General features: G+C 58.5%; 1 protein-coding gene across 1 annotated transcript in view; it reads right to left on the reverse strand.

The window, feature by feature from the left end:
- The window catches only part of GRM4 (glutamate receptor, metabotropic 4), a 103,858-nt gene that overhangs the window by 63,524 nt on the left and 16,122 nt on the right, over positions 1-24,212 (reverse strand). The window lies entirely within an intron of this gene.

Genomic DNA, 24,212 nt, shown 5'->3' on the forward strand with positions numbered 1-24,212 from the left:
GTGGGATGAGCAGGTCCCAGCCCCACCCAACAGAGGAGGAAACCGAGGCTGAGAGCTGGGCCAGCTGTTGGTCAGCCCTGCCCCGGCTCTGCTCAGGGTCCCGATGTCTGCCCCCCACCTCTCGCTCAGCTCCCCGATCCTGCGTCTCCCAGATCCCCGCCAACTCCCAGCAGGAGTGAGGCTGGCACCAGGGTGAGACGGGAGTGGCTGATACGCATCAAGCCCTCCTCCACCAGAAAGTCTTCCAATTCGCCTCAACAAAGTCCTGGGGCTGGTGGGCCCTCTGTCACCCACACATACACACCCCAGAGCCATCATGGATAGCACACACACGCGTGCACACACACACACACACACCCCGGGAGCCTCTGGGAGCCTCAGCTGACAAAGAGCTGGGAGATACTGGCTGGGGAGCAGCCCGGCTGGGTGAGCATTGGCCCGGGGATGCAGCGGGGACCCGAGGGCTTCTCCAGTCCAGCCCCTGCCCCCCAGGAGCCTTCCACGTCCTCACAGCTCCCTCTGGGCCCTGGCTCCTTCCTCCTGCCCAGCTCAGAGGGCACAGAGCCCAGCTCCAGCTCCCCCTGCCCCCTCCCCACCCAGGATGGACTCCTGGGAGGCCAGAGGGAGTGGGGCCTCTCTCCACAGCCTGGGACCCAGAGCCCCTGGGGGCAGGGCCAGCCCAGGGCCACAGCCACTCCCGCAGACTCGGACCTCATGGTCCTCGCCCAGCTCCCCCAGTCACAGGGCGCCTTCCTGCCCCCAGGCTTCCCACCTGGCCCCCCAGGCAAAGGTGGGACCCGGAGGCCCGAAGCCGCCCTTCCTCCGCGGTGAACATCCAGCATCCACAGGGACTGGAAGGGGCTGCGTGCACTCTCCCGAGCCCCCCTCACAGGGTCCTCACCTGCCCCCAGCTCCCAGGGCTTGCCAGTGGCCACCACTGTCCACCCCCTGGCTTGGTCCACACCAGCAGGTACCCATCCTGTGTCCCCTCTGCTCTGCTCTCAACTGGCCACAGTGACAGGGTGAAAGGGTGGGCATACCGATCTGGGCAGATGTCGCGGCCAAGACTGATCCCCGAGGGAATCATTAAGACTCAAGTCTGGCTGGAAAAACCTCACGGCCAGAACTGTAGTCTGCATGGCAACTGGGGATGGGAAAATATTCCAGAACAGGAGGACTCGGGGAGCCCCCTGCACATGGGTTTGCCCACCTGGCCTCTGCCTAGGGGTGCCCATCCCCAGGGACAGTGGGGGTCCAGCTTCCACGGCGGAACATCCTCAGATTGCCCTGAAACTCCGCAGCACAGCGCTGCCTCCCTGGAGAGTGCAGGGGCCGGGGGCGGGGTTGGAGGAGACACGCCACCCTACACGCTCTGCATTTTTCCCATGTTATTGTTGGTTGGTCGCTCAGTTGTATCTGACTCTTTGTGACCCCCGTGGACTGCAGCCCACCAGGCTCCTCTGTCCACAGGATTTTCCAGGCAAGAGTATTGAAATGGGCTGCCATCTCCTACTCCAATTTTCTGTGTGGAACCGTGCAAATACAGCACATGTTTAGAAAGCAAACCCCATTGGAATGGTCTGGAGCACACGGGTCCCTCTGCCTGCCTGAGTCAGCAGAGTCTGAAAACTGGCCCAGTCCTTGCAGCCCTAGAGAACACTTAGCATGAACGCAGCACCCCCTACAAGGCGGACTCTGGCTGGACACTTGATGATTAATTCAGAAAGTATCGTTATTTTTAAGGTCTGACGATGGCGTTAGAGCTGTGGTTGCTTGGTTGGTTTTTAAGAGTCCCTAGCTCTTAGCGCGGTTTCCCGGCCTCAGCACTATTAATGCTTGTGGAGGGAAGCGGGCTGCGATGCTTTGTTGGGGAGCTGCCCCATGCACCACAGGGTGTCGAGCAGCACCCCTGTCCCCTACCCACTGATGCCAGTAGCTCGTCCTCCCCCAGTAACAACCAGAAACGTCTCGCGACGTTGCCAAATGTCCCCTGGGGGCAGAACTGTCCCAGTTGAGACCCACTGTTTCAGGGGCATGTACTAAAATACTTAGGGATGACGTGATATGATGAAGCCTGGGATTTCCTTCAAAAGAACTGAGGCAGGACGCGTGGAAGAAGAAATGACGCTGGCCGAGAGCTGACGGCTGTCCGGTGATGCGGGTGTGATGGAGGCACACTGCCCTGCTCGCTGTACTTTTGTGGGCGTCTGAAATGGCCACATTTAACATTTTTGGACAATAAAACAGAGCAAAATAAACGTCACCCCCAGGGTCATCGCTCTGGAGAGACGCGCCCTGAATCTGGAGCTGACAGCAGAGACGCAGGGCCAGCACAGCAGGTCCCCGAGAGAGGACGGAGCTTTGTTTGTTCGCCAGCTCACCTCTGCCGGCCCTGATCACACACCCAGAAACGCACTTGCCTCCTAATTAGAAGCAGCTTGTCTCCTGCTTTTGATGTTTTCTCCCAACATGGGGCTGGGGCTGGAGTCAACAGCGCCTGCCCAGAGGAGGGCCAGAGCGGCTCGCAGGAGGCTCAGCCCCGCTTCCAACCCCCTCCCCTCTCCCCCCGGCTGGGCACTCGGCCTGGGCCAGGCCAGCGGGCAGGCAGGCGGCTGTCCAGGTGCCAGGACTCGGAGCCTCCCCCAGGGAGCCCCGGCCCTGTCCCTGCACACACAGGGCCTCCCATAAAGGGCAGAGGACCAAGGGTGGGGGTCCCTGCAGGGTGTGTGTGCCAGCCTGCAGGAGGGCTCAGGGCCCCTGATTTCAGGAGCCCAGGAAGGGCCCCTGATCTGCCCGTGAGCCTCCTCAGTGAGCCTGCACTGAGAAGATGGGGTAGAGACAGCATCCCCACCAGGGTGCAGGGGATAAGCATCCTCTTACACGTGGTCCCCTCTGCCAGCTCCTCCTGCCGCCCCCGCAGGCTCCCTCCCTCGGCTCCAGACCCTCCTGAGGGTCCCAGGAGGATGGGTTCAAGCAGCAATTTGGGAGCTAAAGTGCTCAGGTTCAAATCCCAGATGTGGGAAACCTGGGTGCAGGTAACGTCACCTCTCTGGACCTCAGTTTCCTCAGCTGCAAAATGGAAATAATTCCAATCCCTTTCTTCTGAGGTTGTGAGGGGCACATGTGGGAATTCACGGGAGAAACTCAGGCAGCACCTGGCGGGCAGTCAGTACTCGAGGGTGGGCGCTGATGAGGGCAGTAGTCCATCCCCTTGCCCTTCCTCGGGACAGCGCCCTCTCTGACTGTTTCTCACCCCTAGACTGTCCCAGGGGCCTCCCCCTGACCCCTAGCACTCTCTCTCGCTCGCACTCTCTCTCTCTGTCACAGAGTTACTGCTGTGCTTAGTGGGGAGACCTCCTGGGACTGGCTGGCCCTCCAAGCCCTCTCCCTCTCACCCCCACCCCAGCCTGGATTTGGGTGGCAAAGGCAAGGAGCACCCCATGGGCAGGGGCCTGTGACAACTTGGCCCAGTGGTCTTCTGGCGTCTCCTCAGCTCTCATCGCCCTGCAGCTGGTGCGTGCAAAGTCGTTTCGGTTGCATCCAACTCTTTGCAACCCCATGGACTGTAGCCCACCAGGCTCCTCTGTCCATGGGATTCCCCAGGCAGGCATGCTGGAGTGGATTTCCACGTCCTTCTCTGGGGGATCTTCCTAGCGCAGGGATCACGCCTCCTCGAGTCTCCTGCACCGATAGGCGGTTCCATTACCTCTAGCACCACCTGGGGAGCCCTGCCCTGTGCCCGCTGAGCACATTCCTCTCCTTCAAGGCAGCCAGGCCCACCCCACCACCAGGCTTCCCTCTCCCTGGCCCCCTCCTCCTCTCACCTAACACCCTGTGCACCTACTGTGTGTTGAGCACTGTCCTAGGCACTGGGGACGGCACAACCTCATGTCTCACCCTGCTGGGGCAAGAGTCAGCCAGAAGCCAGGTTTCAGCAGCAGCTGACAACTACGGCCATCCTACCCTGGGGCCATTTGTCCACCTGTTTCTCCCTCCTTTCTGCCTGTCTTCCTCTGCCCACAAAGCCCATGACCTCATCTCCCCACATCCAAATCTTCCTAGTGCATCAAGGCCCAGCTTGTGTCCCCTCCTCCGGGCAGCCCCCCAGGAGCCCTCATCCTCCAGGTAGCCCGCTCAGACCTCACACAGCGCCGAGCCCTGTGAGCACTCGGGCTACTCTGGGGCGCAGAGCACAATCTCCTGAGTGTTAGGATGCCTGACCAACAATTCAGCAAGTATTCTGAGGCTCCCCCCGTTGTGCTGGGCAAGGTCACTGGGGAGATGCCAAGGGAACTGGGCTTATCGCACCCCCAAACCCAACACTCACTGCATCTGGGGGTCGCCCTGCAAGGGGAGGAGGCAGGTGGGACAACCAGGAGTGGCACACAGTGTGTCTGCAGCTGGCACCCAGCCAAGTCTCACCCATATGGAAGAGCAGAAGGGCTGAAGGGCTGCAGGGGCAGCACTTGAATAAGGGCCCCCTCGCCCACCCCCTCTGGCTTCTGGGAGTGACGAGGAGGCCCTGCCACGTGGGGAGACTGGAGCTGCTTCCGGGCTTGGAAAACAATAAAGACGGATGTCAAGCATGCGCGCGCACACGTGTGTGTGTGTGTGTGTGTGTGTGTGTGACATGTGCGTGTGTGAGCCTGTGCTGGAGCGTATGCCCTGAGCATGCCGCACACGCATCGGTTTAGTCCTCCTACCGAATCACTGAACACCAGCAGCCTGCTGGGCCCAGCCCGGAAAGCAGGTGTGGGTGGTGAACACTGCCCCGTGGGGCTCCCAGTGTGGACGGGGGCAGACGAGGCAGAGCAGGTAGACGGGGCCAGGGGGCCAGGAGGAAGAGGAAAGCAGGGCACGGGGGGTGTGAGGGAGAAGGGCCGGGGATGCCCCTCTGGCAGGGCGACACTGAGTTGGGACCCCAAGATGGTGAAGGAAGGACCACGTAAGTGAAGGGGGCCTTTTCAGGCAGAGGGGACATGCGTGCACTTGCGTGCATGTGTGAGGGAACAGGCACAGGCATGCGTGTCTGTGTGCTGGAACCCGAGTCTCTTCTGAACTCGCCCCAGGCCCAGCCAGCAGCCCCACACACCCACCTGGGCATGGCAACTCCGGCCGGGACGTGAGTGGTGCCCAGGTGCCAAAGGCTCAGACACGGCCACTGGCTCCCACACCAGCACAGCCTGAGGCCCCCCTGAAAGTGGTAGGTCCCCGCCATAGCCCCCTCCCATCCCGAGGAGGACGAAGGGGTGAACAGGCTGCCCAGCATCTCAGAGTCCACCAGGGACCCAGACCCCATGGCCTCTGAAGGCTGGGGCCCTGTCAAGGCCAGCGTTTTGTTCAGAGCAGTCAGTGCCTCACCCTGGCCTGGGGAAGCCGAAGTCATGCAGTGGAATGTCCGTGGCTGTCACCAGGGAACCTAGGGCCAGCTGCCAGGAGCCCCAGCCCCCTTCCCCTGAGTGTATGTGCATCAGCGCCCCTCCCCCCCCTCTGCCTCCCTAACCCTGGCCTCAGACCTCTCTCTCTGGAGCCAACCTGCCCAGGGCTCCGCCACCCAGCTGTGCCACCTTAGACAAGCAAGCAGCCTCCCTACCCCTAAAAAGTGGCCCAAATAACAACAGAGAGGATAGCACCACAGAGGACACACACAGGGCTGAAAACGGTGCCTGGCACACAGGGCCCTTGGCAAATGCTAGATATTATTAGACGGGAGCAAGACTAGGACCATTGTGCCCATTTTCCAGGTGAGGAAACTGAGGCTCAGAGAGGAAACAGCGCCCAACGAGCAGCAGAGCCATCAGGAGGAACAGAAACAAGATGCAGACCCAGCTGCTCTTTTTTTTTTAATTTGGCTGCACTGGGCCTTCGTCATGGCGCGTGGGATCTCCATGCTGCGTGTGGCATCGAGTTCCCCAAGGACTGAACCCGGGCCTCTCGCATCAAACGCTAAGACTTCTCTGAGGTCTTAGCCACTGGACCACCGAGGAAGTCCCCATACCCAGCTCCTGGCCTGGGGCCCTATCCACCCTCCCAGCTGACTCTCCTCTTTCCATTCCACCCACAAGCCAGGCTGGGCAGCCACTGCTGGGGGCTGCAGTCCCCTCTGGCCGCCAGCACAGTCCAGGCCAGGACCCAGGTCGACCTCAGGACCCCCACCTGCCTGGCCGCAGCGCCTCTCACTTGGGATGTGGGAGACCCTGCGTGAGGCTGGTCAGAGCCCGGGGTGGCCGCCTGATCCCTGCCCTTCTGATCTTGGCTGCATGGTGCCTCCACTGCCCGGCTCTCAGCATCAGCTGTTTCCTTCACAGACAAAAAGGCAGCCAGGCTTATGGGTACATGAAAGCTGCTCAGGCAGGAAAGTGTGGTTCAGAGAGTTGGCGAGAGGGAAGGCCAGCTTCCAAAGGCTCAGGGCCCGGCTTCCACCCCAACCTCCCTCGCCAGCTGAGCTGCGCACCCTCCCCGAGGCCTTTGCTGCAGAGCTGGCACCGGGAGGAGCAGAGATGCCCTTGTCAGCCTCCCCACCTCCCCAGAGCCTGGGGGGGGGCAGATAGCATCTCACTGAGAGCTGGGCACACAGCGGGCGCCCCCCACACCCTTGCGGATCAGCCATCATCTCCTCTCGGCCAGGTGCAGAGAACATGGATTTAAATAACCCACCTTCAGAGCACCAGCCGCCAGAGGAGCCAGAAAGGAGCTCCCCAGAGTGAGATGCCGCCAGGCTGAAGCTCCCGGCTGGGTCGGAGGCCACGGGGATTCACTGGGGGGAAAGTGGGACTGTGAACCCCAAGGAGAGCGTGGAGGCTGGCAGGGTGGGCCAAGGGTGCAAACAGATTGGGGAGGAGAAACGGGGCACACAGAGAGGTGAGGCAGGGGGCACTCAAGGTGCCTGGGGAGGGCAGTTAGGGGGGGAATTGGGGTACGGCAGAGGGGTGCATGGGGTACACAGAGGAGCGCCAGCCTTCAGTCCTGACCACCCGTCTCTGAGAGGGGCCCCAGTATTCAGGAGCAGAGAAAGCAGGCTTCCAGAGCCTGGAAAGTGGGGGAACCTCTGGGGGGAGGCTGGGCTGGCGTCTGGGTGGTCTGCAGAAGGGCTGGGGTGGGCCCCGATGGAAGGACGGTCCGCCCCCCGTGCTGGGCCTTGTCCCGGGCCTTCCCCAAAAACGACCACCTTCCGCCACCCCCCAACCCACCCACTGGACCAGCTGGGGGCCACCAGCCACTGCCCCACAGACCCTGAGGGAATCCAGGCCAGGCCAGCCTGGGCACTCACTTCAGGGCGCCCTCATTAACCAGACCTCACTCCCCTGTGGACACAGCCCGGCCACTGGCTCCAGACCCCCGAGTGTCGGGTCACTGGGGGCCCGCTGCCCTGTGCCCCAAGGCGATCCATCAACCTGCTCACCACCCTGGGGCTCCCGGACTCAGCCTTCTGCCCCCCTCTCTGCCCCCACCCCAGGCCTGGACACAAACCTGTGCCGGGGTCACACAGGCCCCTCAGGCTGGCAGCCTGTCCCCTCCTGGACTGAGAAGTAGACGTTAGTCTCCAAGGCAGCAAGTGCTATGCTAAAAGACAGTAAAATCTGGGGCTTCCCTGGCAGTCCAGTGGTTAAGATTCCAGGCTTGCAGTGCAGGGGATGAGGGTTCAATCCCTGGTCAGAGAACTAGGCCACACGAGCACGGCCAAAAAACAGGCAGACGGTGAGATCTGCCCACAATGCCGTGTGGCCCCTCACCTGGCTCCGTGGCCGCCAGCCTCCCCTCCCACAGAGGGCCCAGCCCGGCCCCAGAAACTCTGCTGATGCCACTGTGAATTCACTTACTCAGTGCTTTTTCATACTGTTCATGGGGTTCTCAAGGCAAAAATACTGAGGTGGTTTGCCATTCCCTTCTCCAGTGGACTACGATTTGTCAGAACTCTCCACCATGACCTGCCCATCTTGGGTGGCCCTACTTGGCATGGCTCATAGTTTCATTGAGTTAGACAAGGCTGTGGAAAAGACACTGATGCTGGGAGAGATTGAAGGCAGGAGGAGAAGGGGACGACAGAGGATGAGATGGCTGGATGGCATCACTGACTCAATGGACATGAGTTTGAGTAAACTCAGGGAGCTGGTGATGGACAGGGAGGCCTGGCATGCTGCAGTCCATGGGGTCGCAAAGAGTCGGACATGACTGAGCAATGGAACTGACTCAGTGCTTCCCTGAGCACCTACTAAGCACTTTGCAGAATATTTGACACTGGGGCGAACCCACAGAGCCCAACCCCTGCCTTCACGGAGCTGACATTCCAGTGGGAGAGACAATGCTCAGTGAGCCCACACGTGGCCAACGTGGGTGCCGGTCCTTAGAGAGACGTCCCTCCCTCATTCCCCGTCAGATACTGGCAAATCTGACGACGCGCCCCTCATGCCCCACCTGACGTGTTCTGGCCCCTGAGCTGCAAGCAGGAAGTGCATCAACTCAGGGTCAGGGCGTCTCATCACCCTGCTGCCGTGACTGGTTCCGGGCCAGCCTGGTCCCTGAGGAGGTGGGACGAGCACCCAGCCAAGCCACGTGGACACACAACACGGCAAGTACATTCAGTTTACGAGTTTACAGCCACAGAGAAGCGGGAGCCGTGTGCTCTTGCAGCGCCTCCTCCTGATGCCGATGGACACGGGGGCGCGAGCTCTAGCTCCCCGAGAGCAAGGGGGGAGCTCTATTTTTCTCCACCTCAAACGCCTGGATATGTCAGGCTCACACCCGTCACAGGTTGGCTTGGGCTGAGCTGAATTAAATTCACACACACACACGCACACACGTAATCATCATCTTCCTGAGGATGAGCATTGATTGAGTGTTTACTGTGTGCCAAGAACTGTGCCCAGTGGTCTTATAGGACTAACACCTTTAACCTTACGACAACCGTATGAAGGAGGTGCTCATTTCCCCTACACCTGGGTACGGAAAGGTCCAGGAGCTTGCCCAGGACACACAGCCGTGATTTAAAGCCAGAGGGATGAGTTCCAGAGCCCATTTTACTCTCCGGTGAAAGCTCAGCCTCCCAAGCCTCACAAGCGAGCCTACACACACGTGTGCTCACACACAGGATCTGACAGAGACACTGGCAGCCTCCAGGCGGACTCCCGCACGGCCGGCGGCCACAGAGGGGAGGGCCAGCCCCGCTTCCCCTCTGCTCAGCCACTGCCTCTGCTCCTGACCGGCAGACCATCCGTCTCCATTACAAAGGATCGGGCCGGGGTCGGGGCCAGCCCCTGAGGGTTGTGTAAATGGCTTGGCTTGGTGCAACAGCTAATTTCTAAACGTAATTATTAATTTCATGCTTATCATATGCAAACCTCTGTTTCCCAGATGAGATGAAATTTATTTAATTAGAAATTCCCTCATCAAGCCTTTTGGATCCAAGCTTTTAATTAGGATCACCAACCCCACCCGTGGCTACTAAAGAGTGAGTTCATGGCCCCTGACTCCCCCCTTCCTGAGACCCCAGACAAGTCAGCATGTGTAGGTCCCTCCACTGTCACCAGGACCCCACTGGCCAGGTCAGGGCCCCTCACCAGGCCCCTACCCCTCCCACCCCTGCAGCACGGCACCACAGTCACAACGGATCTCTTTTTCCTGCAGGCGCCATAATAGGGAAATAGCTTGGAAAGAGCTTGTATCATCTTGCAGCCAGAAGGACTGAAATGTTTAAGGTGCTGGAAGACAGAAGACATCACAGCCCTCCCCTCTTCCTGCGAAATTCACACAGCTGCCTTCTTCAGGGAGCCCCTGCCGGGTGCTAATAAAATGCCCTTTACAGCTAAGCCTAGAGCCCACTGTCAAAATGATCAACAACACTTGGCATTTGAACAAAGCATTTTCAACACATTATCTGTGACTTCATCTCCAGCCCCGTCCTGGCCTCCCGCCTCGGCTCAGCTCACACAGCCGCAGCCACACCAGCCCCCTTGCTCTTCCCTTGAACAGGCCAGGCACACTCTGCCTCGGAGCCTTTGCACTGGCCGTCCCCACCGCCTGACCGCAATCCCCCCAGATAGGCATGTGGCCCACTCGTTCACATCCTTCCCTTCAAGCCTACGCAGACATCACCTTCTCAGACCCCCCGTTTAACACCAATCTGGCTTTTCCCTCCCCTGTACCCTATCTCTACCTCGCCTGCTTGAGAAAGTGAAAGTCACATTCGACTCTTTGTGACTCCATAGACTACAGGTACCCTGCCAGGCTCCGCTGTCCAAGGACTTCTCCAGGCAAGAAAACTGGAGTGGGTTGTCATTTCCTTCTCCAGGGGATCTTCCCAAGCCAGGGATGTGAACCCAGGTCTCCTGCATTGCGGGCGGATTCTTTACCATCTGAGCCACCAGGGAAGCCCGGCTTGGATTCCCTCAAGACGATGAGCACTCTCTAACATGCTCTATATTTACTGCTTACTTCATTTATTTTTAAGTGTTTTATTTATGTATTTGGCCATGTGGGTCTTAGTTGCAGCATGGGGGATCTTCAATCTTCACTGTGGCATGTGGAAGCTAGTTCCCTGACCAGGGATTGAACCTAGGTCCCCTGCATTGGGAGCACGGAGTCTTAGCCACTGGACCACCAGGGAAGTCCCTTATTTCAGTTATTATCCATCTCCCCCTAAAAAGTCAGCTCCATGAATCCAGGGGCCTCTCTTTATTCCCTACTGTGTCCTGGGACGCCTGGCACAGCATCGGGCCCAATGAATGCAGGGAATACTTCACTCCCTCCACCCCAAGCTGAGGACAGGCCCAGCAGACCCCTGAGCACCCTAGATGAGTGAGGAAACCGAGGCTCAGAGCCTCAGGGCCTTGCCAAGGTCACAAAGATGCAGCCACGTTCTGACTCTCACGTGGTCTGGTGCCTCATCTGGGCAACTGAAGGGCGCTGCTCTGCAGAAAGGGGCCACTCCACAGCAGTTCCCGGCTCACAGATGCTGAGGGCTCCCTCCTCCCACCCCAGGGCTCAGCTCCGGCCTCTCCTGGGGCCTGCTGTGCCCTGTCCCCCTAATTTCACGCTGATATCCGAGAAGGCAATCATGCGGGGGGCCATCCCCCACCCGCATGTCTCCGTCCTCGGGACCCACCCAGCCTCGTATCAGGAAAGCAAGCGGACACTTGGATTAATTTCCAGGCCTGCTCTGAATTATGTTTTCCAGGAAAGAACCAGACAGATGCAGGCAACAGGCCTTTGAACAAATATTTCCCCAGAAAGCACTTTATTCAGTCCCTTGTCTCACCCTTTTAAACATTATATGTTTTCTTAGGAGCCCAGGAAAGGGGGGCCCCCCGATAAGGCATGGGGGCTGGAGAAGAATAGAGGGCGTGGAGTGGAGAGCCTTGCAGGGCTGACAAAGAAGCGGGTTCTGATGCAGGCTCCGAGGAATTACCGCAGATAAGAGCGCCCGGGGGGCGGGCGGGGGAGCCGGCGGCACAAGGGCGAGAGCAAACAAGATCCTCAAACCAGCACTTGTCCTATTTCATAAGCGAAATGTAGATCAATAAATTATACTCATTTCTGCAGGTCTTACATGCTGACTCCGTAACCTTGTCAAAAGCCATACATGGGGGGAGGCGGAGGGATGGAGGAGCCCAGAGGCCGGGGAGGAGGGGTGGGGCCTGAGGGGGGAGCCCTGTGGGGTCACAGCAGCTACACCCCCTTTGCCTAGAAGGGTCCAAGGCCCAGGTTTCCAAGGCGAGAAGCAGGCCACCTCACCCTCTACCCACTACCTCACTGCGTGACCACAGGCCAGTCACCGCTTCTGTGAGCCTCAGTCTCCTCATCTGTCAAGTGGGCACAGTGGTGAGAACTTGGCCTCTGTCAACCTCATTGTGGGGCTCACATGAGTGAACAGGTATGAAAGCCTGGAAAGAGACACAAATATCCAAGCTGCCAGGAGCTGTTGTTACGCATCTGAGTCAGACGATGCACTGACACAGACACTCCTGTTGGCTCTCCCCACGCCCGGAGAGAGGAAACCTTCGCCCTGATTGACACGAGAGGCCGCGGCTCAGAGCTGAGGCCTGTGCCCAGGGTCACATCCCACCCCGGCCCACTGGATGGCCAAGCAGGGCTCTCTCTGTGCCACGAGGCTGCCTGTGAGCCAGGGTGCTGGGCAGCACTGGGCACCAGGCCATGCCCACATGTCCAAGGGCCGGGGGCTCAGGACCAGCCCAAGCTGCTGCTGTACCCCGGGGGGCCAAGCTGAGGGTGAGGCTCAGCAGGGACCTGACACCTGGAACAGTTGGGCCAGGACCGGGCGTCCTGCAAGCCGGGCGGGGTGGCAGCGGGCAGAGGCTGCACAGGTGTGACTGGAATCCTAAAGGACCCAGGAACTACCATTTCAGGAGCACCCATTCCACACCAAGCACCCCACGGGGACTTTCTCATTTAATGTGCATACCACAACCCCATGAAGCAAAGGCTATTATTACCTCCGTTTTTCAGATGAGACCACTGGAGCCCAAGAAAATACGGAAACAAAATCACATAGCAAGAGGACTTCCCTGGGGGCCAGTGGCTAAGAATCTGCCTTCCGATGCAGAGGACACAGGGTCCAATCCCTGGTCAGGGAACTAAGATCGCACATGCCAGGGGGCGACTAAGCCCGTGCTCTGCAACGAGAGAAAGCCTGTGTACCGCAACAAGGAAATCGCTTTCTGCAATGAAGACCCAGAGCAGCCGAAAATGAAAGAAAATCACACAGCAAGTGGCAAAGCGCGACCTGAACTCGAGTCTGTCTGACTCTGGCCCGTGGGTCCTCCTGCCCCGGCGCACACTCCGCTTCCGTTGCCAGCCTCCTGCCCTCTGCCCACATTGCCCACCCCCCTGGGAAGCAGCCAGCACAGGGAGCCAAGAGTCCTTGCTCTGGGCCTTTCCTCATCACATCTCTAGATCCCAACACCTCCCATCTCTGAGTCTCAGCTTCCACATCTGTTCCATGGAGGTTTAATGACCCCCTGGGCTTGCAAGGTAAGGGCAGAGGCCGGGGCCTCCATAATGTGGGGGTGACATCCAGAAGCCGGGTCCACAGCACCCACTGAGCCACCTCTCCAAGCTGCGGGAGTCGGGGGCAGGGCCGGGACAACCTCTGAACAGGGTGCCTCTGGAGCATCTGGAAGGACTCATCTGGGGGGCAGTGATGGGGGCGTGGCCAAGAGGGAGAGATCAACCACGGCGTCTGCCCAGTGTCCTACCAAGTCAGGTTAATGTGCTGCGCTGCGTGGAATATAGGGCTCTGTATTAATATAATATGATATAATGGGACATGTGAACATTATTGAACACATGAGCCGATAAAAGTCACAGGGTCATCACTCCAAGTAATTTATGTCACAGCCCGCCCACTGCCAGGCTGGCAGGGAGGAGGTCCCACTGGAGCAAGGGGGCCTGAGTAATGGGCAGAGTGGGGAAGGGGCTGGCCAAGTGCGGCCATTCAGCCAAGACCACAGGCAGGCTAGCGGCGGCCACTCACAGAGTGTCACCTCTCCCTGCTCCCTGCTGTCTGTCCCCAGCCCAGACCCAGCACTGCCTCCCACTGGCCCTGGGGCAGAGCCAGCTGCTGAGAACCCAGCGTGCAGGGCGCCACCTACCTCCAAGGACCTCCCCCATTTCTGCTGCCCCCCACCGCCACTGTCCTCAGGCTCTGGGCGTGCCGCTGACTCATCTCTCACCAGCACCCTCAGGAAGGAGGCCATGCCACCCCAGGGGCCCTCTAGGGAAGTCCCATCTCCAGCTCCACCCCCACCTCTCCTGGGCCCCGGTAAGGACGGAGGTGATACGGGCCTCTCGTCCCTTCGCGCATTCATTCAGAGTATACTTACTGAGCACTCACTCTGCCCCGTGCCACGGTGGACACCGGGGAGACCACAGTGAGCAAACGCAGACCAGCCCCTGTCCTCATGGAACAGAGTCCTGCGGGAGAGATGGTCTCTAACTGGATGCACATAGCAACACATCCAGCCTCTGAGATGTGCTGGGAAGAGGTCTGGGGCCCGTGAGAACCTGGAATAAGGCCCTGAATCTGCTTAGGGCACCCCCCCCTGAGGAGGAGGCGTGAGTTGACACCCGAAGAACAGGTAGGCAATACCCAGATGAAGAAGGAAAAACAGCCCAGATGGAAGATGAGGCAGGTGCAAAGGCCCTGTGGCCTGGAGCCTGTGGCTGGTTCGAGGAAAGGCAAACACAGAGAGGTGGGAGAGCACAGAACGAGACACAGCTGCACCAAAGCAGATCCAAGGCTCAGACAGGCGCCACCAAGTGCAGAGGGACGCTTCCTCGTCCAGGTGAGAGGCGAGGGTGCAAGGAGACAGACAGACGCATCAAACTTCCCCAAAAGGCCCTCCAGCTCCAAGCGTTACCCTCCTGTGACAAACTCTCAGTGAGCCCTCCCCTAAACTCTGAATCCAGCCAAGACCAGAGGAAGAGTCCGAAGCTGGGACCCAGGCAACCAAGTTGTCCAGGGCCAGCTGCCTGCTTATCCTCTGGGCTAAGCCCGTTCCTTCAAGGTACCCATGCTCTGGGGGTTCTGCAGCTGCCCCAGTGGCCCAGCAGGGTGAGGAGGGGCCAGGGACTCAGCCCAGGGCAGCAGGGAGGCCACCCCGCTCTCAGCCCTATTGCCAGCACCCTCTGCTGTGCTGGAAGCTGGCCCGATGGAAGAGCCTGAGTTCTGCCTGTCACTAAGTCACCATGTATTCTCAAACCAGCCTGTCTTCCATCCTGGGCCCCAGGTTCCTCACCTAATAACCGTGAAACAACAATCACAATAATACCTAACGTTGAGTGGGTGCCTCCTGTGCGCCCGGCTCTGGTCTCAGCTCTCATGTTCCTCACCAGACACCTGCCCCCGGGGTGCTAGCATTCAGCCTGCTGTACAGGTGAGGAAACTGAGGCCCAGAGGAGTTGAATCACTTGCCCGAAGACCTGCATCTGAACCGTCGCCGCCAGGCTCCCCCCGCCACCACGCTCTGCCACCTCCCCAGGGAGACGAGGAGAGACTGATTCACCTCCGACACCCTCAGCTCCATTGCGCTGCCTTTGTGATGCTCAGTCCAGAAATGCGGCCTCACCCTGGAAGGGCCCAAGGACAACAGGTGTGATTTGGTGGGAGGCTCTCTCCCCAGACCCTCCGTCTACTGCGGAAACCTGCAAATGTCTGATTCCACCCAGCCATCACATTCCTCCTGCTCCCAGAGTGCCCGGTACTGGGAGAGGGTGGGGACCGCAGGGCCCTGCCCAGCACTGAGGACCTGCTCTCAGCTATGCCCCAGCAGCCCCAGGGGGCGGGTCCCAGGCCACCAGCAAGGGACCAGCTCACGGAGGCACCGGCCCCAGCACTTCCCTCCCAACCTCTCCTCCATCCCGAGGGCGCCTCTCAGGAGAACCGCCCACCATGCTCAACCCAGGTCTGCTCTGGGTTCTGACCTGTGACCGTGCCTTTCAAGCTCGCTCCTTTACTCCGGACAACACCCCTTCCAGGTGGACATTACTATCTGCATTTTAGAGGCAATGACCTGCAGATGGGAGAGAAGTCGTTGGCCTCAATTCCTCAGCTACTAAGGGAAACCCAGGTCTATCGATGCCAGAGGCGGGAATCCTTCCACCCTGCTGCCCAGCCTCCCTCCAAGCCCACGGCGAGAGCCACCAGCACGTCTGGGGCCTGTCCAGACCATGAGGAGACAGGCAGGACATGCCCACAGGCTCCCCCTGTCCCAGCCCACGTGTCCAGTTTCCAGCAACTGGTGATCTGAGCTGACACTTCTCTCAGAGGGAAGCCCGGAGTGGATCTGGGTCCCTCCCACCGTGTCCACAACCTGGGCCCCTGCCCCAGAATCTCCGTAAAAGCCAGAGGGGCGGCAAAGGTCTGCCTCCTTTTTATTAAAATTGATTTACTCATCTATTTATTTGGCTGCGCTGGGCCTCAGTTGGGGCGCGCGGGATCTTTGATCCTCACTGCGGCACGTGAACTCTAGTTCTGGCATCTAGAATCTGGGGCTTGCCTGGTGGCTCAGATGGTAAACAGTCCGCCTGCAGTGCAGGAGACCTGGGTTCGATCCCTGGGTTGGGAAGATCCCCTGGAGCAGGAAATGGCAACCCCCTCAAAAATTCTTACCTGGAGAATTCCATGGACAGAGGAGCCTGTGGGGCTACAGTTCACGGTGCCACAAAGAGTCGGACAAGATTGAGCAGCTAACACACACAGGATCTAGTTCCCTGACCAAGGATCCAACCCTGGCCCCCGCATTGGGAGCATGGGGTGTTAGCCACTGGGCCACCAGGGAAGTCCCCAGAGTACTGCCCAGGAAGCCAGGCCCAGCAGGTCCCGCTGGGAGCAGAGCCCGGCAAGGGATCTTGCCTCAGTGCATCCAGGCTTTTCCCAGGGGCCGGCGGCCACAGGCACCGAATTCAGAGAGTCCCCCACGCACCTTCCCTACACCTGCGGCCTCGCGGACCTCAGCTCTTACCGACCCCCTGCCCCGACTCGCTTCCCTCCGGCCACACTGACCTCCCCAAACAGTCCCTGAGCCCCAGCGTGGTCTGGCCTCCGGGCCTTTGCACCTGCTCTGCCCTCTGTCCTGCTGGCTCCCGCCCCCCTCACACACAGGGCGCACCCCTTCACTCATTCACGTCTCTGATCAAACATCACCTTCTCAGCCAGGCTGTCACAGAACAGCTCACCTGAATCAGCCCCACCCCCTCCTGTCCCCTGACCCTCGGCCCTTCTCACCATCTTAATATAACTCCTCTCTCTTGGAGGAGGCGTCTGAAGTGAGCTGCGCCTCACAGGACTGGCAGCCCTACTGCCTGTGAGTCACAGGGACAGAGGCATCTCGCCCGCTCCTCAGCTCAGGAGTCAGAGGTCAGGCTGGCCCCCTGCCCTGGCCCCGGCTGGAGGGCCATCTGCCCTGCCTGGCCGCTCTCCTGCACCCTCGCCTTCCTCCAGCTCAGACCTGGACATGAAACTGCTGGGTGATCCTCCAGGGCGCACTCAGGGAGTGGAGGGTCAGGAGCCAACTGGGAGTAGCCTCTTTCCAGGGGACTCCTGTGGTCCCCAGGCCACAAGAAGGTAGGCGGAGACAGGTCTCCCCATGGTCACCCCCAGGGTGGCGGGGGCAAGGTGGACACTCCAGATAATTCAGCCTCACGCTGCAGAGTATCAGCCGATGGGAGCAGGGCCGGGAAGGAGGGACCACACACAGACACGAACACGCCTGCAGGCCTGCCAGGCCGGGGAGGCTCCGTCAGTCCACCCAGACCGGAGGGCCCGCTCACGTGCATGTGCCAAGGGCGTCCCGGAGAGGCGCACGCACACACGCACACACGCACAGAGGCGCTCACCCCAGGCCACTCCACAGACACCCAGGTACACAGCCATGCACACACACACATGCACAGAAGTATCAGTACATCTGAGTCACCCAGATACACCTAGAGACACGCCGCATGCTCTGAGCCAGGCACACACACTCGGTCTACCTGAGGGTCCCTGACACACCTGGCCCCATGTTCAGGAACACAAGCTCACACGGGCACACCCTGGGTCACACACACACACACCCCAGACACACAAGCACACACACGCTGACAGTGGCTCATGGTGATAAATAAACGTGAATGTGTGTGCCCACACACACACACACACACACTCCAATATAATCAGTACTGTCAGGGGCAGCAGGGACAGCATTTACTGTACATTTTGGGGAGCACAAAAGAATGTTCATAACATCCCCCGATACATCATCACCTGCCCAGCTGCCCATCAAGCAGCTGGAATTCTCAGCTGTCCACAGTGAGCAGGAAAGAGCTGACCACGGTCGCCCGTTACCACCCAGCAAGGGGCAGTTTCTCTGGGGCCGATCCATCCAACGGGAGATCCAGTCTGCAGGTCCAAGGTGGGTGAGGGTTAATGGGCCTAAACAGGGTCAGTGAGGGTGGACAGGGGCCAAGGGACTGGGCACCACAGGGGGCGCCCAGAGGCTGTGTGTCTAACCGCCATGCTCGCCCACCTGCCCTGCTACCCTGAATAGCGTGGGTGGAGGTGGCGGCTGGACTTGGCAAGTCTGTCCCTCACCCCAGGAGGCCCTGCTGGAGGTGGGGTGCCCTGGCTAACCAGCACCCCCTGCCATTCCCTCCGTATCCAGCTCTTCCATGAGACTGAGGGACATGAAGACCCCCAACAGGAAACGAGGGCCTTGTCCAGAGACCTTGAGATGGAGAAGGCCTTGTCCCTCACCCCAAATTGTACCTAAATAACTGTAGTAGAAAAGGGGAGCGGGGTCCCCCTGTGAACCAAGCTCCCCTCCAGCCCAGGGAGGAGAGAGCAGTGTCTATAATTTGTTTTAATAATCCTGCTGAACTGGGAGAAAATTAACAAATGAGAAACCAGCTCGAAATTAATCAAACTTCCCGGTCCATCCCCCACCTTCCATCTTAATGAAGGTTATTTATCCAACAAGCAATAAAACACAGAATTAAATTAAACGGGCCCTTTCTTTTAGTTCCCCGTGCCCCTGCCCCAGGGAGGCAGTGTCTCCCTGCTCACAGCTCTATCAGCGGCGCGTGGAGGACCTCAGCAGGCCCGCAGCTCCCCACAGCAATCGGATGGCTTTCCCCAGAAGCAGCCCCGCGATGAACGCACCCCCAGTCTGGGCCTCACTGCCAGCTCTCAACCAAAAACACATGCTGGGTACTTAGTCGCTCAGTCGTGTCCAACTCTTTGCAACCCCATGGACTGTAGCCTGCCAGGCTCCTCTGTCCGTGGGGATTCTCCAGGCAAAGATCCTGGAGTGGGTTGCCATGCCCTCCTCCAGGGGCCAGAAATACAAGCAACAGTTAACTCAACCACCGTCCCAGGGAGGGATGGAGCCTGCTGTGCGCATTGGAGTGTCCTCATTTGGGGGGCGGGGGCATTGCTCACGCTCCCCATCTTCCACCCCACAGAGAAACTGGGGAGCCCCCAGTCACCAGTCAGCTCAGGCCTGACTGCAGGGACCACTCCGCCCCTCCTGATGCCCACAGCAGGCTGTAAGAGGAAACACCCTCCCGGCTCCCACCTCTTGGTGGGGAGGGGCTGGAGGGCACTCAGGGTACAGGGGAAACTGAGACAGTACCTCCTGCAGGGATGGGACTCAGTCCCCAGCTTAGGGCCCAGGCATCAGGGGTCACTGCCTCACCCTCAGGGCCAGGGTGCGCCCCGCACCCTCCATCTCCTCAGCAGTCTGTCCAGCATCCGCTTCCCTAAACACCTCCTCCCTGCAGGCTTTGAATCCACATATGTTCCAGCCAGGGCTGGAGTCACAGGTTCCTAAATAACTACTCTTGGGCCCCCCCTGGACCATTCTCGTTTGCTCTGCCCTCCAGCTCTGACATCTATAATAATCACGGCTTCCCCTCTACAGTTTCCACAGACATTCTCCCACTTAAACCTCACACCAGCTCCGTGAGGGAGACATTTGCCATGATACTCAACGCGTGGTGCCTGGGGCTCAGAGAGGGCCCTGGACCAGGCCCATCGAGGCAGGCTGGGGGTCCCAGCTGTGGCAGCTCAAGTTTGGGGACCAAGGGTGTGGGGCAGGGGGCAGGAAGAACAGGGCTCTGCAGAATTGCCAGGCCTCCAGGAAGCCCCCTCAGGGGCCTTCTGGGGAGGGGGCAGGGGGCTGGTTGTCCCTGGCAGAAGGGGAGAAAGGGAGGGAGGGCCATTGCACACAAACTCCTCCGTGCCTGCCTCGGACATGGCGACACATTCAGTCCACACACAGCAGCCTGTGAAACCATAAATCTGATCCCGTCACTTTCTGCTTAAGACTCTCCAAAGGCCGCTCGTGCCCCTGGAGTGGACAGTCACTCTGTGTCCCGGGACCCAGAGCTCCTGCGGACCCAGCTCAGCAGCACTCTCCTCTCCGAGCAGTCTCCACATTCCTCAGATGGACCAGGGCTGCTCCAGCTTTGGGGCCCTGACCCCGGCCGTGCCCTTCACCCCCACACCAGCCAGGCACCTGGCTCCCTTCCTCACTTGCCTCAGTCTATATTCAAAAGCCCCTTCCCTGACCACCGTAGACTAGCCCTTTGCCTCCTCCGTCACTCTCGAAACCTCTGGCCCTCTGCCATTTTCCTCCACGGCACCTGTCGCCACGTGAGTTATGGCATGTTTACTGTCTTTCTCCCCTGCTAGAAGGCCAGCTCCATGTGGGCAAGGATTGCATGTGATTTTGTTCCCTGCTCTATTCCTAACCTAGTCTAACATATGACCCACTGATTGGCAAATGAAGGAATGAATGAGTGAACGAATAACACTACATTTAAGGCCACCATAACCTCCAATCTGAAATGTTCCATTGGTCTCCTAACCACTCTCTCCGCCTCAGGTCTTAACTTGCAACCAACCCTCCATTCCACACCCAAAGGAATATTTTAACCCCAAACCGGACCAAGGCACCATCCTACTGGATCAAATCCACACTCTTGGCCTTGGCTCCTAATCCTTCCCAACTCTCTCTCCAGTGACCCTCTCCCAGGTCACAAGCCCTGCTGCATCCATACCAGACACACCTGAAGTTTCAACCATACTTGTCCCTTCCACTGGAGCACCGTCATGGCTCCCTCTCTGCCTGCAGGACACCTCCTCCAGGCAGCCACCTATGCTTGCCTTGTCAGAACTGACCTCTCCCTCCTCTGAGCCCCCTCACACCCTCACCTGCGCCTCCACCACAGCCCTCCCACACCTCCAACTTGAGTTGTGACAAATCACATGCATGTCCTACCACCCCATCCAGGAAGGACCCAGATTTATTCACTGGCACTTTCTCCCATCCCCACCACCTGCTCTGGTATCTTGCATAAACTTAGAGCTCCATAAATATTTGCTGAATCCAATGGAACCCGTTCAAACACAGCCCAGGGAGAATGCCCATTAAGAGGGGCTTTTCCTCCAGGTTGCTGCCATTTCAGGCTGCTCTGAGGACAAACGGACCTTTAAGTGCCACTTAACTGCAGCACATGGGAGCAGCTGGCCCCACGTTCCACTCACCTCTCCTCAGGAGCTGCCTGGGAGGATACCAATTCTCAGAGGTTGAGAGGTGACCAGAGCTCTGTTAGAATGGCAACGTGCCACCTCTGGCCCAGCCACCAGCCCATAATAGCAGCTCCTGGCTCACCCGGCAGCTTGCATGTTGGGCACATGTGTGGCCACCCCCATGGGTGGGAACAGCAGGCACAACACAGCCACCACTGAATTATTTATTCTGTACATTGTTAGCGCAGCAGAGAGAGCAACTGTGTCTCCAGGCTTCAATTAAAATATCAAGGCACCCGCACCGTCTGCCCAGCCACATGCCCAGCTCCCACCAAAATTGGCAGGATAACACCTCCTGGGACACCACAGCGCCCCCAAGGCCAGCTCTACCGCCCTCCTCTGCTCCCCAACCACCAAGTCCAATTTCAGGACCACGGACAGTGGCCTCCAGGCTCCTCTGGGGATCTGCCCCTGAAACACCCAGCAGAGCTTTCTGGGCTCTAAAAGAGCACTTAGTAAATCAATGACCTGAAAGAGCCTTTCCAGCTCCCCAAAGCAGCCCAGAGACAACCCTTGCTGGATTCTCAGCCTAACTCCCATTCTCCATCAGCTCTCAGACCACCCCTACAACACTACAGCACATGCCCGGAAGGCCAGAGTTCAAGGCCAAGGCCCTCATTCCAGGCTCCGTGACAACTCTAGACAGGTCACATCACCTGCCTGGGCTCCAGTTTTCTCACTTGGAAAATGCGAGTGACGGTGGCCAGCCTGTGGTCTCTGGGATTGTCACACCCGATGGAAAGGGATTTTGGCCATGCCAGAAAAGGGCTTTAATTTCATACAGGTGGGCTTCTTCGGCCTTCCCACCCCATCCCAACCTGGAAAGCCCTGATTCTAGGGCACAGACTCAGGATGGAGGAAAAGCTGACAGATCCTTCAGGAGCTGGCTGGGTCACAAGCTAACTGGGTCACCCACGAGATTTAATTCAACAACCCCCGGACTAGAATATGAGGCCGAGTGAAATCAAAGTGGGCGAGCTGAAAAAGAGCAAGAAATTCCAAACACATGCCGCCAAGAGCTGTGGAATGAGCAGAGGCTTCGGGGGGAGACAGTGCTGCGGGCTTCCCCTGCTTTCTGGACAAGCCTCAGTTTCCTCACCTGGAGAACAGGGCCATGACTACCGACTTCCCAGCCAGTGACTCACATCAGATAACCTATGTGAAACTCCAGACACGGGGCCAGGCATGTAAATTCATCTATTCATTTTACGAAGCACCCATGAGGCTCCAGGCCCTACAGATAGAACAGAGAAGAAGAGGGACACAGCTGCGTCTTCAGAGCTGACACCCAAGTGACCAGTGCTGTTATCCATCAGGATGTCAGGAGAGCTGGCATTTGAGACAGGCTTTCGAAGCAAAAGTGGAATTTCCAAAGCAAAATAAAATGTAGCCAGAAGGTATCATTTCTTTGGGGAAATGTTTGGCAGTTCCTCCTAAATCTAATCATTCATGCAGCCAAAGAGTCAGCAATCATATATACCAACATTTATAAATATAATATAAGTAAACACTTACGTCCACTAAAAGACATATACACAAATATTCAGGAGAGTTTTATTCCTAATAGCCAAACACTGGCTTCAGCCCAGACATCCAGCAGGATGGGTAAATGAATGCTGAACTATTGTACAACAAGCTATTGTTTGCAATAGTCCCAACACAGTGGAATAGTACAGAGTAATGAAGAAGAGAAAATCACCAACATGTCCAACTACGTGGGGGAATCGCACAGATAACGTGAGTGAAAGAAGCCACAAGCAAAAGCCCGACTGTATGATTCTGGTTCCGTGAAGCTCAAAACCAAGCAAAATTAATCTATGCTGTTAGAAATCAGGCTATCGATTAGCCTTGGGGAGAGAGGGATATGGACTGGGAGGGGCTCCGAGGAATGTCCTAGAGAATTGAAAATGTTCTGAATCTTTCTGTATCTTGATGCTGTACAGGTATGCATTAATACATTTATAGAAGCTCATCAAGTAGTGTCTTGAAGTTTGTACTTTCCTGTGTATAAGTTATAGCTGACTTTTTTTAAATGTAAAGAAAAGATGGACAGCGCATTCTTCAGGGGCCGAGGGAACATCTGAAGCAGAGGCTAGCAGATTGTATATGGTGGGGGAATTGGGGAGGGACCCAGGAGAAGTAGACAGGCAGTGGCAGGCGCTGGAGTCAAGGTGGACAAGACAGGCTGCCAAAGCAATGCCACTCTGGGAGGCCAGGGCTCCTGCCTCCTTCCCCATGCAGCCCTCGTGTCCACAGCAAATGGTGCCAGTGAGGTCATCTCCCCTCCCTGCCAGCCTGGCCCCCTGCCCATCCCCTCCCTCAGCCACCACACTAGATTGCAATCCCAGAGCTGAATTTCCTGGGCTTTGGGGGTTTTCATCCTGAGCAGGAATCAAGCGAAGCCACAGTCCCCAGCCTCAGTCCTGCAGTCCAGCTGGGCACCTCTCCCTACCCCTGTGTCCGGCGCCCACAGTATCCCATGGACACCTGGTTCTGCCTCCTACGGTCCACCTGCCACATCCACCTTTCCACCCGCCCCCCCAGAGAGCACCTGCGCACCTGTCACTCCCAGGACAACCACTCCAATTAAGTAGGGCCCTCCCACCTCCTGCTTCCCCTCACCCAGCACCCCAGCCTTCCCCGCCACGTCTCCTGGTAAAGAGGGTCCACTGGACGTGCACAGACATGGCCGAGGAGGAGGCTCAGAAACCTCACGCCACCCCAGCCACACAAGCCCACTGGCTCCTCTGGGCAGGTCCTGAGCTGGGGGCCAGGGTCCAGCTTGGCCCTGCCTCCCACAACCTGCTACCCGAGGCTGCGTGGATGCCAAGTCAGAACCGGGCACAGGGCCGCCTCTGGGGCCACGGTCCTGGCCACCGGGCACCGTCGAGTCCAGCCCTCACCCCTCGCTGACAAGAGTGCAAGAAGTTACACACACACTTGCCCTCTGGCCCAGCACTCGTTAGTAGGAATCCCCCTACAGAGATGTGTGAAGTGGCCGATTATGAAGTCCCCCGTCGAGGCTGTTTTATATAAGTACAAGATCAGAAACTAGCAAGGGTCAGGCCTGAGGAGACGGGAAGCAGGCAGGCAGTCCTGGGAGCCACACGCCATGAGCTCACCC

Source organism: Bison bison, unplaced genomic scaffold, assembly GCF_000754665.1.
Source record: "Bison bison bison isolate TAMUID 2011002044 unplaced genomic scaffold, Bison_UMD1.0 scf7180017864270, whole genome shotgun sequence".
In the NCBI taxonomy this organism is placed as follows: domain Eukaryota; kingdom Metazoa; phylum Chordata; class Mammalia; order Artiodactyla; family Bovidae; genus Bison; species Bison bison.